Consider the following 17274-nt stretch of genomic DNA (forward strand, 5'->3'; position numbering starts at 1 on the left):
AGTCAGAGTTAAACCATGTGACCATCACACCCTACTGCTTTCTACAGTAGCTAAGCATTTAATTTTGGATACGGCCCAAATCATTCCAAGTTATACCAACCTATCGGACTAAGTTGCCCGGCTACTTTGAATGTGTGATACTGCCAATCCATCACATCATCTCAAATGCAGTTTTAAGTCATATATACTATTGTTACTGACTATGTGTATTTTGTAAGGGAATTGCAAAGGCTGAGTCACCTGCTAGACAAGCAGAACAGGTAAGTGCGAGAGCTGGGTTGGGAGGAGAGCTGGTTTGCTAGCTCGGCGACTGATTCATAACCCACCCCAGGGCCTTGCCTTCCTGTGCAGTGCTCATTTCTTTGAACAGCATAAAAATAAAACCCAAAGGGATCCTCAGTGATACTAATGAAACCTGACTCCTTGGCTGAAAATAGTTCTGCAGGCCAGAAAGGGAAATTGCAAGCAGACAGGGTATTCAGTATTGGTTGGTGTCCCTAAGGGCCATTCTGCTCAGCTCCAACCTGGAAAGGTCACCTCTTAGCTCAGCTTTGTGTGAACAGGCATGTGCTCTCACTCCAGGAATGAGTATACATGCACACTTTAGAATCTCCATCTTTGTTAACTATGACTCCCTGGAAAAACAGAGTGCCCCTCTGGGTATCTTTGGAGTACCCCCAAGCTAAGCCCATGTACTCGGGAGGCGTAAAAATAGTCAGAAGAGGATAAGACACTAGAGATTCAATAATTGGAAAGTAGTGAAGGATCAGGCCTGCGAGCTGGAGAGCCTCCAAGGCCAGCTGCTAGAACACCTTCAGTTATAAACAGTGGGTAGGAATGTAGTTCTCAGAATGTCCACTCATCATCGTAGACACCATACCCCATGGTAGGCACTGGGATGATGAAAGTCACTTTGTCCTACAAAAAATTCTTAAATAACCCAGAGGAAAAAAGCAAATATTCAGAAAGAATATGTTTACCTGAAAAGGAATTAGAGAAGGAAGGCAGTGGACTAAAAAGGGAGAGGAGGAAAGATAGATTAGAGAAAGAAAGAAAACAGAAAGGGTAGGAAGGAAATAAGAAAAAAAGACATAGAGACATACCTAATTCCCAGAGCAAGAATGTGAATGAGTTAAGCTCTGTACGCAGGCATGTTCTGCATGATCCCCAAGACCTTGCTCTTCCCAGTTACTATTTGTGTGTGTCCAAAGAGAGACAAAGATTCACCAACAGAAATCAAGGAATGAGAAGAGAAGAGTCAAGAGTCCAAAGGAGTTGTAAAAGTGAGCTTGCAGGACCTGTTGCTCCTGAAAGGATGCACACAAATTGAGTCAGCTTGTATGACTGGAGAGACAAAGGCACAGCACCATAGCTTGTTGGGATTCTCCAAGAGACATGTAAACTCTGCTGAATACCACTGGCTTCCTAAGATTAAGAAATTAAGAGAACAACAAGCAGGGGATCTTTCCAAGTCATAACACAAAGATGTCAATGAAAGTGCATAACCAATGTGTGTGTGTGTGTGTGTGTGTGTGTGTGTGTGTTAAGCATTGAGCATTGTGTATGTATGTGTGAAGTGAGTGTGTGCGTACTGTATATGTATATTATGTGGTGTACATTGTTTGTGTTTGTGGGTATTGATCTTGTGTATTATGTGTGTGAGTGTTTAACTGTGTGCACATGTGTGTGTGTTCCTGACTCTTAAGTACATACAGCCATCAGCCTAGGAGCTTTGTTCTAGGAGGTTTAGTTTTCCTTGTAGTTCTTGAAAAGTATTGGTAAAATATCAGAGAAAAAAAATGGATAAGTTAGATAAAAGAATTACAAGTGGAAACATGAATGCCCTGGGGGTTCAGATGCTACTGTCTTACAGTAGCTGTGAGTGAGGTAGACAGCTTGTTGTGGCTGAGGGGCATTTACTGCCTTCACTATATATGATGAGTAACTTTATTGATAATAGACCAGGCAACCCACCTGCCATCTGCCTTCTCTGTGCAAGCCAAAGCTAACATTCCATTTCCCTTTGCCTTCCTCTCTGACAGGTTTATTTCATAGAGAGGAGATCATTGACACTTTTGGCATCTGAATGTGCTTCTAGGTGCTATTCTTTCTGTCTGTGGTTGTAGGAATAGCAAATCAAGCCTTGCTCTGAGATTGTTATTCTAACTATAAAATAGACAATCACCGCATTCTTTCTTTTGCATTTCAGCATGGTGACATCAAGCAGTTCCTCCCCTTTTATCTACAAGATGTGGGCCCACACCATCCCTCAGTTGTGAATCATCTTCCCATCACACTTTGTTATAGTTGTATTTCCTTGTGGCTATGATAAAATATTTACATGAGAACAACTTAGGGGAGAAAATGTTTGTTTGGCTCAAATTTCGGGTAACAGACTCAGAGTAGAGAATATCCTATGGCAGAAGGCTAACCTAATCCAACCCATCTCTGTAATTTCCTTCTCAAAGTGTTCTAGATTATGTCCAATTGACAATTAAAATTAACTACCACATATCCTTTAGTGTACAGTGTGCTAGACACTTTCTTCTGGCCTTTATAGACTTGTCCTAACTGTCCCAGCAGATGACAACATATCACTGTGGCAACTTGATAAAACCACGTGCTATGTGAGAGAGTGATTTGGCTTGCCACTGCAGTCTGAGACCAAGCAGCATGCGCTGCACTTAGCAAGTACATAAAACCTATTTGGAAAACTATTGAATATCCTTCAAAGATCCGGAGGATCAAAGAGTTGAATGCATCTAAAAGGTTATTAAAAATGTTGGCCTAGAGTTGAAGAAAGAAAAAGCCTTCACACTGTTGGATGGGATATAAAACAGTGCACCTGGTATGGAAAACAGGAGAAAGATTCTTCAAAACTTTAAAAATAGAACCACCATGGAGTTTAGTGATGTAATTTTTGAGTATTTTCCCAAAGCATTGAAGCCAATTTATCCAAGAGTTGTTAGCTCTCTGCTGCTCACAGTAGTTTAGAAACAATCTCAATGCCCAAGGTCAAGTGAACAGATTAAAAAAAAAAAACATGGCATAATCATACATACAAGGGAGTGTTATTCTACCCCTTTATAAAAGAAAATTATGCCATGTGTGACAATGTAGATGAACGTTGAAGACACTGTACTGAGACAAAGTCTGTCACAGAAACACATAATTGTTCCACTTATATTCTAAAGTAGTTAATTCCATTGAATTAAGAGGTATATTGGTACTGGGCAGTGACTTGAGAGGGAGGGACAGAGACCTTGTAATCAAACATCAAGTCTTAGAATAGTAAGATAAGTAAGTTCTAAAATTGGCTGTCTCATATATCTATTGACTATAATGTTATAATGTTAAATATTGTACACTGAAATTTTTAAGAGATGCAACCTTATGCATTGGTGAGGAGAGAATGTAAGGAGGAATAGTAGAACATGGGAGATAAAAGGGGGAAAGGGAGATGATTAGCACTGATGTTTAAGTTGGGAGAGAGATGGGAGAGGAGGGTAAAGGGGAAGAGAGATAACTAACACGATATCTGAAAAGAGACACATCCAAACCTACTATTTTATGAACTTGTGTGTGTGTGTGTGTGTGTGTGTGTGTGTGTGTGTGTGTGTGTAGTCACATTTGTATAAATCAGTTTTTGTTTAATTGAATTATCCTACACAAGGGATAATATTCCTCCCAGAAGCCAGAGTTTGCTGATTATGGGACATCTCCTCTCAGACTGTTTGTCAAGAGTTTCCTAGAGACTACTAAATCTATGCAGGCTTTTGCCATTGCTCTTGGTTGCCCACCAGAATTTAATTGTAAAACCCTACTTCTGAAAACAGCAAATCAGGTTGGTACTAACCTGGAAGCTTTTTCCCTAGTGGATAAGTTTTTGAACTACCAAAATGCACTATGCAGATTGTTGATAGGTAAAATCATCAACAGGTTCACCCAGCTGTGAACTCTGTGAATACCAATAATAACAGGCATGACAAGCTATGCCCATGGATACAATCATGGGCATAACTATTATACAGGTAACCATTTGCTTTCTGATTGTATTTTAAGCCTTTAAGTTTCCACAGTTGGAAACTTGGGCCAGGTTCTGTAAATCTGCCCAAGAACCTGTATGTGCAGAGCTCATAGACTCAATGTGTGAGCCTACTACTATTATTTTGCAAAATGAATTGCTAGTCAAACTACTCACTATTTCCTATTCATATCCCCTCTCTATATACACATTAATGCAGCTTTCAGACTCATCAGACTTATTTATTTATTTATTTATTTATTTATTTATTTATTTTTGGTGCAAGTGAGGGTGATTGTTAATGTAGAACAGATAAAAAACAAGAGAATAAGTGAGTGAGTGTGTGTGTGTGTGTGTGTGTGTGTGATGCTGAGCCACAAATGGGACATCTGTATCCTACCCCTTTCCCCAAAGCTCAATGACCATCCTAGAAGAACAGATGAAAATATTATAAGAGCTAGATCAAAATGATGTTTTCTGTATATGACAGAACAACTGTATTCATAAACTCACAGCAGATTTGGTTACTACAAAAGACCAAGGTACTCAACATCCTAGAATGAAGTAAGGAGGTACTTGTGAACCCTACCTCTCTCTAAGGGCTGTAGAAAATTAGTTGGTTCTAATGTGACTAAAGAGTCTGTTTTATTTAAGTATGTGGCCACTGGTTTGTTGATCACACTCCATTGAATGGTTCCAAACCCATGAGTTTATGAATAGCAAAAACTGGAATCAATGGGCCATAAAAATAAATGATGACAGGAAGTTGGAATGTAGTGGGAGGGAGGAGATGGATCTAGAAGGAGTTAGGGCAGGAAGGTGTGGGAAGTGGACATGACCAAAATACGTTGTATTGAGTGTATGGAATTTTCAACAAATTAACAAAAATAGCACATTAAAATAAATAATAGAGTAAATCCAATTATAACACCAAAACTGTGAATTTACAATACTTATTTGAGACACCAAGCACAGACAGGCAGGCACTGAGGATTGCTTTACCAGGAACACCCTACCCTTTTCTCTCTGACCTATAGATAGATGTGGAGTGTTCCCAACCAGTAGCCACTGGCATTGACATTGAGCAGATGAAACAATCAGAGGGAATACGCAAAAGGTTCTAGCAACTGTACCCCTCCCCCTTCCATTTGTTGCAGAGAGAGCATGAAAGTAGCCATAAAAATCCTTCATGGAGAATTTAAAAATTTAGTATTTATATTTTCTTAGGACATCTCAGGCTTCCTTTTCTTCTTCTTTTCATAAAGTTTAAAAATAGGTTTCTTCCTTGTTCTTAGACAAAAAGGCCTCATTCCCATCCTTTGTCTCTTGCTCCACTTTTTGCTTCTATCTAGTTCTTGTTCATCAGACAGGTGCTAGTCACCACTGATCAGTTGGCTAGAACTCATCCACAAAGATGTCTAGTCTGGAGAGTTGGGTCTGGCTCTTCCTTTCCCCATCAGTAAGGAGTGAGATATGAGAGGAATCTGGGCTGGAGACTCAGGCTTCACCAGGATAGAGTATCCTCCACACAGGCAGAGAACTAACAAGAGCTTTTGTAATCTCTCTCTAAGAAGTATTGTTTATCAGTGACAAGACTGCTCATCTGCTAACTTGTATTCTTGTATCTCAGTTGCTTCAGAACTCTGACAGGGAGGCAGAGACCAAACTAGATCCAACAACATCCATGGATTTCTTGACATAATGCCTGACACATAATAAAGTAGTCATTTGGGAATGAAGAACAGTGTTTCTATAACATGCTGGAAGTCATACCTCAGAGACTTACAGAGGAGATTCTCAGTTCTCTCCTTTTAGGGCCTGCATGCTTGGTGTCATACCCAAAGCCTGTTCTATGTGTAGATAGAACCAGTCTGGCTCCACTACTCTACTCTAAAGCACCTGATTTAAGCCAGCACCTACACATATCATTTTCTTAGGATCTAGTGCACAAAAACTGAACATACTCAAAAAAACAAGATTTGGTTTTTTAAAGAATCAAACTTGTCAACATACGAACTAGGGGTGAGGGACATGTGTCTGTCCATGTACTATAAACTCTTTTCATATTCAGTCCTTTGAGAGACAAGGTAATGGAGAGAATGATCTCTGTTTTCTTTCTTTCTTTCTTTCTTTCTTTCTTTCTTTCTTTCTTTTTTTGAAGTTCATTTTTATTTATTTATTTTTTTTAGTTTTTTTAACTTTTATTGCGTTATGATGAGAAAAGTTACATGATTTCAATTTATCTGAATTTGTTGACATTTAAAAACATATTTTAATTAAATAGAATTAAATCATATTCTTGTTTCCCTTTTGTACCCCACCTCCTCCCAGAGACCCCCTTCAATACCTACAATATCTTTTTTCTCATATTCCTTAAAATTTATAAAATATTATAACAACAAAAATAAGTATTATAAAAGTTGTTTGATATAAAACAACAATCAATTTAACAGTCTTATGTAGATGCTCATCTACAGCAATAGTGAAAATACATTTTTCAAAATATAAATTTTAAATAACTCCAAACATTAACTGTAAATTTCAAAATAATACATCATTACTAATATTTTCTTAAATGAACATAAATATATAAAGTCTTTTTGTTTGTTTTGTATTTAGTAGAGTTTAAAATCTTGGCTCTCATTATGGTACAGGCCCAAAGTAAGAACAATTTTTAGACATTGGATTTCATTGTAATAAGGCTATACTTCAATGACCCTCACATCACCAAAGGATTTTATCTCTGTCATAGCTAAGCTGAGAGTTGATAGTTCTGCTGCACCAAGAAATGAATTGTAGGCACGATATTTGGATACAGACTTCCTGCTATGGTCAAAGCTATTTGACTTGAGTAAGTGACATTATTCTCAGCCCACAGAGAACAAGTTACATTCATTTAAGAAATGGTGTAGGTATTAAGATGGTCTATCCATAAAGTCATTCACCAACTATTTCAATGAACACTGGTTCTGCTTGGAGGGTGGCCCAGACATTAGGTGAAGGTAAGAATTTGGTTCATTAGCTATGATAATTTGGAAAAGCATTCATCTCAGAGAAAGAGTAACTTATAAAGTCCTCTTCTTCAAACTTGATACAAGAGTTACAAACCTCAAGCAAAGCATTCAGTCTCACTTTGTTGTTCGCTTACAAGCAACCTCCCTAGTTAATCGTCTATGTTTCTGTTGGGTATATAAATACTTTTGAAATATATAAGTTGTTCTGAAAGCCATAGTATAGTGTAAAAACATGAAATAAACAATACTACTAATAGAGAGGCTGAGATAGGAGAAGCAAGATCTCAACACAATTATGTTCTACACAACCAGACACTGTCACATGCAAACAAGCTGAAAGTGTATATAGATTGTACAATATTGGCCCTATTTCTCCAATTACCAAATTAGAGAGACCATTGGATGACAATCAACAAATTTCTAATTGCTCATATTACTGGATTTCAATCGATTAGGATATGTTGGTAATATTAATTTTCATATTAAGATATTAAGAAAAAGAAATTGTCACTTCCTGTTTTTTTTGTTGTAAGAGGTAGAATTAGGTTTGTGTGGATTTGTTGAAAAATTACCTTCTTGCATCTTCTAGGGTGTAGTTTTGCTCCTTATGTTGATGTTTCCCATCTATTATCCTTTGTAGGGCTGGATTTGTGGAAAGATATTGTGTAAATTTGGTTTTGTCATGGAATATCTTGTTTTCTCCATCTATGGTAATTGAGAGTCTTGCTGGGTATAGTAGCCTGGGCTGGCATTTGTGTTCTTGTAGGGTCTGTATGACATCTGCCCAGGATCTTCTAACTTTCATAGACTCTGGTGAGAAGTCTGGTGTAGTTCTGATAGGCCTGCCTTTATATGTTACTTGACCTTTTTACCTTACTGCTTTTAAAATTCTTTCTTTGTTTTGTGCATTTGGTGTTTTTATTGTTATGTGAAGGGAGGAATTTCTTTTCTGATCCAGTCTATTTGGAGTTCTGTAGGCTTCTTGTATGTTCATGGGCATCGATTTCTTTAGATTAGGGAAGTTTTCTTCTATGATTTTGTTGAAGATATTTGCTGTCCCATTACATTAGGAGTCTTCAGTCTCTTCTATACCTATTATCCTTAGGTTTGGTCTTCTCATTGTGTCCTGGAATTCCTGGATGTTTTTGGTTAAGAGCTTTTTGCTTTTTGCATTTTCTTTGACTGTTGTGTCAATATTTTCTAAGGTGTCTTCTGCCCCTGAGATTCTCTCTTCTATCTCTTGCATTCTGTTGGTGATGTTTGCATCTATGACTCCTGATTTCTTTCCTAGGTTTTGTATCTCCAGGGTTGTCTCTCTTTCTGATTTCTATATTGTTTCTATTTCCATTTTTAGATTCTTGATGGTTTTGCTCATTTCCTTCACCTGTTTGGTTGTTTTCCTGTAGTTCCTTAAGGGACTTTTGTGTTTCCTCTTGAAGGGCTTCTAGCTGTTTACCTGTGTTCTCCTGTATTTCTTTGAGGGTGCTATTTATGTCTTTCTTAAGGCCCTGTATCATCACCATGAAAAGTGATTTTATACCTGAATCTTGCTTTTCTGGTATAATGGTGTGTCCAGGACTTGCTGTGGTGGGAGAATTGGGTTCTGATGTGACCTTGGTTTGTGTTGTTTATCTTCTTATGCCTGCCCTCCACCATTTGGTTATCTCTAGTGCTACCTGCCCTTGCTAAATCTGACTGGACCCTGTCCTTCCTGTGATTCTGGTTGTGTCAGAACTCCTCAGAGTCAAGCTGTCTCTATGATCCTGTGATTCTGGGATTCTGGGATCCTGGGATCCTGGGCTTGTTAGAGCACCTGGAAGTGGAGCTTCCTCTGGGTGTTTTGGGACTGGCTGCGGAGCTTGTGCTCAAGGTCTGCTCAGGATACCAGCCCAGAGAGACCGGGAGGAACCAGAACCACTGGGCTGGCAGAGTTCCTGTGTACCTAGTCCTGCTGGTCCCAGTTACTCCCAGTGTTGGAACAGATGTTGGTTCCTCCTCACCTCTGATCCTGGGTGTATCAGAGTGCCTGGGAGTGGAGCTTCTTCTGGGTGTTTTGGAACTGTCTGCGGAGCTTGTGCCCAAGGTCTGCTAAGGACACCAGCCCAGAGAGACTGGAAGGAACCCCTAATCTCTGTTTTCTATTCATGTATTTAAATGAGGTGAGGGACAGCTGTAATTATGCCCACATCTCAGAATAACTGGTGATAAGATGATAAGATGTGGCTGGCTTGTCTCACAGCACCATGAGTACTGCTCCTTTTAGGTGTTACATGCTTACGGGACACACCTAAAGCCTGTTCAGTGTGTATATACATTCATTCTGGAACTAACCCTAAAGACAGCTCACTCACCTCAGACATGGACACACAATCAGGACCAACCAGAAGTCATTCATTGTTCCCCTGATGGCCAGTACTTCTCCTTGAAACTCTCATCAATACCAAACGTTGTTCAAAACAATCTTCTAGACAGATCCAATGGATCCTGATTACCTGTTATATTGTAAGATTTTAAAAGCCCCTTTAACATTACAATTGAACCTTGACAGGCAACCTACTGTGTGCCAACTGTCTTGAATACATTATGTAATAGCATGACTGCCAACAATAATGGAATCAGGACAGATATTCTAATTGAGCAAATGAAGAGAGTACTTCTCTGTAAAGTCTTGTGACTGTCTGAGTTTGCACAACAGAGTCAAGACGATGTGTATCTCTATACTTTCAGAATTGCATGTTCCTTTTGCAGTAAGATTTGTGGTCCAAACAAGGACTTGTGTTCTCCTTCACTGATTTCAGTTCACCAAGGGTAACCTTGTAGTTGCTAAAACAATAAATGGCGCAATCATTACGCTTCAGATAAACTTCATCACCCATATTATTTGCTGCCTAGACTCTAGCCATTTTGGCAAAAAAAAAAAAAAATCAATCATAATGCTTCAAGATTTAGCCTTGTTTCATGATTCCTGGGTGGCCCATTTGCCAGGATCAAGGCTGTGGTCAAATTCATTTGATAGTCCAAGGCTCTTCCTCTTTTCTGACCATTAACCCTTAAAATATTCACAGCCAGTGAGTGTCAGCAAGCCTGGGGAAGAGAGTTCTGGTTCACACAGACATTGAGATAGCAAAGCAACGTGTCATTGAGTGTTGATGAGACTTAAGAGACAGGAAGCAAGAGAAAACAAGTCCTCTTAAACAGTGCTGGTGGGAGAGGCAGAACAGTTAGTAGCATTTATGGAGATTATTACTAGATATAGGTTTTAAACCATAGAATTTGTCTGTAAACCAATTAGCCTATAGACAATCTATGCACTGGTGTGGAATTGTGTGCCTGTGTATTCACTGCAGTACTATTTATAAACATAGTCAGATACTGAACTTTATCATTAAAGAAGATTCATAATTGGGCCTCCCATGCATTCAACTCCAGTCATGTTCCTCGGCACAGAAATTCAGTTCTAGTTTGACTGAGTTAACTGCCCATGGAACAGAGGAGTAAAATGGCTGCTGTATACACATAACAATCATAGTCCCTCTAAGCCTTCTGATTAAAGATGAACTTTCTAAACCTCTAGCCAGGCATACTAAGCATGTCGAGATTCCTTTGCCTCTAAAGAGCAACACAAAGTGAGGCTGTACCATCACACAGCTCCAAATTCTACTTTGGCTTCTACCTGAGGGAAAAGGCAGAAGAATGAACAGCAAATACTGCCCTGAGGCAGCTACAGCATGTAGATAAAATGCCCTGTGCTCTTCTGGGAGGCTGGAGTTGGTCATGTGCTTTGCTGAACCCTCTTTGTTTATTTTGTGTTACCTGCTTTCCACTCACTGACTGCTCTTTGCTCTTTTGGCACTTAAGTCTGAAAAAAATTAGTCCCTTTGCAAAAGAGAATCAAAACACTTGGAAGGCAATTAAATGACCCCACACTATCACAGTTCAGTTCCTTACGAATTCAAGAGCTGGCATGGCTTGCTGCTGGCACGGGGCCTTGAGTTACATTTTATTAAATCAAAAGTGCCCAACCTGTCAGATAAGTGGACAAACTTGACCTCTGATTTCAGGACTCTTCTTCATGCGAAAGGTAGCCTCTGGCTCCTAGCTTGGTCTCTAGTCAGCATGCAATATACGTTATAGCCCTTAGAAATCATAGCTTAGGAAGGACATTCTCCTCAGCGTCCCCACAACAAAGGCCATCTTTCACCTTTGGAGGATCTAGGCATTGGTATCAACAGAGGCACCTGGATATACTTTATTATATAATAAACACTTATATTCAATCAGTTGTAGTTGTTTTTACATACCAAAGCAGCATGCATTATCAAAATGATTCTGAACTTATTTAAGTATAAATTATTGACTTTCTTTATGATTGGACTTCATGCCATAAATTTACTACATGTATATATTTGTATATATACATATTATATATGCATATGAATTGTATGTGCTCATGTGTGTGCCTGTGTGTGTTTCAGTGGGCAGGCTAACTCTGTAAAATTTTATGAACATTTCACTTGCCACTTATTCGTTTTTGCTTGTCATTTTGTTCCCCTTTAGGGATTGGTATGCTTTTGGGTCTAGATTTAATCTCATATATACAACCTCTGGGTAGGCTTTATGATTCTGATGCCTAAGTAATAAAATAGTCAGATGACAGGCATTCTACTCCATGTGTTTCACAGAGGTGTCTCTTGGAGTCTTCTGTACATGCAGAGCTTCCAGGGTCAGTATCTGAGGAAATAAACAGAACTCCTGCTCTTCTGTTTGGTATACTTCATAGAGGTGTATCTTGAAGTCCTCTGTTTAGACAAGACTTGGGGTGTTGCTCCCTTATGCCTGTGGACTGCCACAGGCTAGGTCCTCATCCCACCTCTAGTGTTACCAAGTGGGATGTTATGTAAAAGGGTTTGAATCTTGCTACTTGCATTTATTTCTCCTTCAGAAACTGCCATCAGTCTTAATGTCACTTCATAGTGGACTTGAGATGCTCTTTTAAGTAGGGCTGGACTGTGACAACCAGTGCAGAACTCCTAGCTTATGGGGTTATTTTCTGGAGCTCTCAGGCATGGAATTTCACTCCATGCTGATTTCAACACACTGAGCCTAGTCAAAAAGGTGAATGTTTTAGGCATTAACTTTGCTTGAAAATCAGGAGCATTTTTCCACATGAAAACTACCAAAAGCATTTTCTCAGAAGAGTCTAATTCAAACTAGGATTCAATGGAACAGTCTAGAATGTTTAATATAGTCTTCCTCTTCCATCAAAAGGAAACTGACTTCATTAAACAAAGTCTAACTTGCTTAGGTACTGTACTAGGTACTCCATACACAGTCAGCCATCTGTAACCTTGTGACATGCTTAATATTGTAGGAACAGTGGATAATGTTGCATACATTTTATAGATGAGGAAACTGGGATTCATAATAAGTCTTAAAAGTTAACTAAGGGGCTAAAAAGATAGTTCAGCAATTAAGAACACTTACTTTTCTTGGGTTTAATTGCTGGCACCAACATAAAAGTCAAAATTGTTTATAATTCTAGTTCCCCAGCATCTGACTCACGATCTCTCTGAGCAACAGGCATGCATGTGGTACACAGAAATACACGTAAACAAAATAGTCATACATATAAAATAAATAAAGCTTTAAAACTTAAGTACTTGACCAGAATCCAGTATGAACAATTACAATATTTATTGACTATTCTAACCATATAGATGTTCACTGAGATGTATGGAGTTTGGAATTAGGCAATTTTTTAAGTGGTTACCTTAACATAGTGGTGTGATATGTGATGTTTTAGGAGGAGAAGGGGAAGAGGAGGAGAGAGAAGAAGAAGAAGGAGAAGAAGAAGAAGAAGAAGAAGAAGAAGAAGAAGAAGAAGAAGAAGAAGAAGAAGAAGAAGAAGAAGAAGAAGAAGAAAGAAGAAGAGGAGGAGGAGGAAAAAAGAAACAAACAAACCAGCCCAGTGGGAGTGAAAATTCACAGTTAAACTTGTGTTGCCCTATGATTATACAAAGCCACCCAAACAAAAGCTTATCTAAAAATGCAAGAAAAGAAAAAAATATATATATGTTCTATGTGTTACAACTCCTGACGAGAACTCTCCTGGGAGAACATTCTGGTGTAGACAACTAGGCTTAACATTCGAAGGGTCAGCTTCTGGCCATCTCACTGCTCCCAAGTATTATAAAGATTAAATTTTTTGTGTATTTTTGTAGGTCCACCACTGAACTTTCCCTTACTTCTAGTCCTATGTTGCTGTTGTATTGCTAGACTCTTGCATAAGCTCTGTAGTAAGCCTCTTGATCTTAGTCCTTTTTCCTTTTCCCTCCTATCTGTCTAGGATAAGGGTGTTGGCTGACTCCTGTAGATATTCCACTAAGGCCCCATGTGATAAACATCTGTTGTGCTATCCACATGCCTCTCAGTGCCTGTGTCCTTGTCAAAGCACAATAGTGTGGAGGGCAGAAGCCTATAGCTGGAAGTCCTTCCAGGGATTCTTCGGCTACACAGATACCCCAAGGTCATCCATGGTTTCACTCCTCCCTAAAAATCCGAGACCTAGTTATGTGAAATTAGTAAAAGATAACTTTACTATTCTTGACCTAACTCAGAACAGCTCCAAAGATGTGATCTATCTTTTGAACATCTATGTGATTTGATGAAGCTGTCAAGCTTGCATTATCAACTTCTCCAAGACTTGTTCTTGCTCCATTTTCCAAGTTTTGGAGATCTCTATCTCCAGAAAAACCTCTAATAAACATTGGTAATTATTTTTTTTTTTCAGAATTGACTTTCCAGGTAATAAAACCATAAGATATCTTAAGAGGAAGGGAGTAAAGGAGGGAGGAGGAGAAGCAGGAAGTAGGGAGTGAGATAAAGAAGGAAGGCATTTGTGGAGAAGGAGATACAGGAGGAAAGAAAGAAGAAGACAGAAGCAGGGGCACTTACCCTAATCTATAGGTGGGGTTCTCCTTCCAGGGCCACAAAAATAGAAAAAATGTTGAGGGTAGTATTTCTAGCAAAGTTTTGGCATTTGGTAAGCACATTTTCCACAAAACAAACCTTAGTCTGTTTACTTAGCAATATCATAGTTTAGAAGGAGACACTGTGAAGAGTATCCATAAGTACAGTCTGCTTGGTTGGCATTATGCATGCTGCCTACCTGGTACCTGGCTAAAAGCTACATGGAATCTGCCTAGTTTGAATTAAACATTCCTATAAGGATACTTCAGTAGATATCTCACATTAGTAGAAATAATGTGAACTCACAATGTAGGACAAAATATTTGTAAAACTATTCCATTAAATGAATGACAAAATTATACATTTCCAAAGTATCAAAGAGGTAAATGTGGTCTATCATATATTTCTGATTACTACTCATAAAAATATTATCAGACTTTACAGAAAAAGCTAATAGCCTGGCCCAAACTTCATTACTTGGCCATTCTATACTAACCAAGATTAACTAATCATTCTTGTTGTCCACACAATGCTATGAGTCTTTCTGATATGTCTTTCCCTTATTTTCATAGTACCAATCATTGCTATGTAAGTTCTCTTAGCAGAGTCTACAAGCCATCTTCAACAACAGGATTAGACCTATTTATTCACTGTAACACAAACCTCACCCACACTCTATTTTCTTCTGTATCAGTTTTCCTGTCTGGTCTAGAGATCCCCTGTGTCTTGCTCTACAGTCTAAGTATTTGGGGCCCTGCATGCAGTCTTTCTGCTGTATGTCCTCATGCTTTTGGATTCTACCGCATTTGTTCTCCATTGGTGTAACTAGCCTAGGAGTCAGAGTTTGTCACAACTACTCCTTAGCTACACAGAACTGCTATTGCACTTCCTGAGTACTACTAGCATGTATATTCCCTGGCTCTCAGAGTCTATACATTCTAATAACGTAGAAATGTCATAGTCATGATTGTGTAGGTGGCACCAGTTTGCTGTGTGGCTGGACCATCCCATTCAGATTTTTTGTTTGTTTGTTTTAGATCTTTCCTTTCTTGGAATAATTTTTCAGTTCTTTGGATAATAACTCCTTTTTTATTGAATAGTTACCTAACTAAAAGTGATCCTGAGGAGATCTTTAAGTGGGGGCAATGTATTGTCACCTAACAAAGTTCCAAATCTGCAGTAAGCGAAAACAAAAAATCAGGAACACTAAACAAAGTATAGCCATTGTTAAGCTGACCCGAGATAGCCTGGCTCAGACTCACAGGCATTTTCATCTCATGATGATGAAATTCACAACTGGTCAAAACTAGTCACAGCCACAGCAGCTATGATCTAGGGAAAACTGGATCCTTGGAAGAAAAATTATTTCCTGATAGTCCTTGTAAGGAAGGAAACCTTCAAGCCACCTTTTCTCCCAAACAATCCAGTGAGTACACATCACTGCCTTAGTGAAAAGGAAGTCTGGAACAATATAGGTCATCTGTGTGGACTGTTAGTAGTGATCGTCTCAACCACTAATACCAAATGTGTTTCCCACACCTCCTGTAAAGCAGATGTTCTTCTAAGACCACTATGGGTTTTAATCTGTTCAGCTTCATAGCTAATTCATAGGGTAGGTACTATTTCTAGCTTCCATTTTAACAGAGGAGAAAACAAAGGCACAGGAAAGCGACCAGCTTGCCTGGATCACTCTGCAAGTATGGAGCAAAGTCTCCAAACTTATGCCAGATCCTAGGTTCAGGGCTCTTATTGATCAAACAACAATTTGTTCAGAATCTGACCCTTGGAGATGCTGTTCTTCTGTTCTCTCCCTCTCTCTCTCTCTCTCTCTCTCTCTCTCTCTCTCTCTCTCTCTCTCTCTCTCTCTCTCTTTCTCTCTCTCTCTCTCCCCCCTCCCCCCAATCTAACTCTGCCCATAAACAAGGCTGGAATCCCTGTGTTCTCCACACTGTTGCTGTCTTCCTGGTTGTACCTGAAGATAATCTTCTCAGTGTTGTGATAAAAATGCCTGACCAAAAATAACTTAATAAAGTGAATAAATAAATGAATTAGTGGTAAAGAAAAAAAGGGAACAATATTTGAATTTTAAGAAAAGATTCTTAAGTTGATAATAATTAGAAACTCTAATTGTTTGTTATATCTAGGATGGTGCTGAATACTTTCCCGAATTTTCTCAAACATTTCCTATAGTGATAAGAATATTACATGGGCAGAATGATTGTCTTTTACCATGATTTCATTTTTGAAACAATGGAAAAAATTTTAAATAAAAATATGATATATATGGAATAGTAACGTATATTTTAAAATTACAACAATCTTTTATTCCCATTATTCAAAAAAGAAAAGAAGAATAAGAAAACTTAAAAGAAGAAAGGTTTATTTACTTAGGTTCATGATTTTGGAGACATTTCAAGCCATCAAGACTCAGGGTGTATGAATAAAGGAATTCAGCCTGTGGTGGCAGTAGCAAGGGACAGAAGCTTGTTTAAGCCACAACTGGCTGTGGGCCAGATCCCTCCCAGTAAGCATAACCATCAAAGACCTGCCCCTGGTGACACACTTCACCAGCTAGGCCACACGTCCCTTAGGTTACACAACTACCTCAAACAGCTCCAAAGTGGGGGCACCAAGTGTTTAACAACTTGAGCTTGCAGGAAATAAATCATTCCCAAACCTAACTACCACTAGAGGAGCTGCAGAGGGTTCTTTTCCCTGTAAGAGCCACAAGAGTTTGGAGCTACTTAAACAGCCTTCACCTTTAAGCTTCTTTCTCTACAGTAAAGCTCTTATTCCATTGTGAACAAAAACCATGGGCTGTGAGGGCTAAGCCACTGGGCCATTGGGAGTGACCTTCTGCTGTTAGATACCTTTAAGTGAATGAAATGGTGTGAAGGGGAAAAGAGCTAGAACAGAGACTGATTTGCATCTATAACCATCAATTACATACCATCCCCAGTAGCTGTTAGGAATGTCTGCTTTGTGTTAGGCACTGTTGGAATCCCTGGAGACACAGAGCTGAAACCAAATGAACAAGCAAACAAACTCCCTGTTCTCAGTGACCTTAGTGCCTAACCTGAAAGCCCAACTGTGATTCTGCCACCACACAGGGATGCTAAAGCTCACCAGAGGAAGCATTTAGAAGCATGAAAAAAGGGACAGAGAAGGAGATCTTATCTTAGGGTTAAGAATGCCTGCCATAGGATTAATATAGTAAAAATGGCCATCTTACCGAAGGCAATCTACAGATTCAATGCAATCCCCATC

At 39.0% G+C, this 17274-nt stretch overlaps 1 long non-coding RNA gene across 1 annotated transcript in view; it reads left to right on the forward strand.

Moving 5' to 3' along the window:
• LOC116070541 overlaps window positions 1–12886 on the forward strand; it is a 19577-nt gene extending 6691 nt beyond the window's left edge. The window contains exon 3 of the long non-coding RNA XR_004110454.1: window positions 12842–12886. This is a non-coding gene — a long non-coding RNA (uncharacterized LOC116070541). The remainder of the gene's footprint in view (window positions 1–12841) is intronic.
• Window positions 12887–17274: the final 4388 nt, after the last annotated feature.

The sequence above is a fragment of the Mastomys coucha genome, unplaced genomic scaffold, assembly GCF_008632895.1.
Source record: "Mastomys coucha isolate ucsf_1 unplaced genomic scaffold, UCSF_Mcou_1 pScaffold22, whole genome shotgun sequence".
Lineage (NCBI taxonomy): Eukaryota > Metazoa > Chordata > Mammalia > Rodentia > Muridae > Mastomys > Mastomys coucha.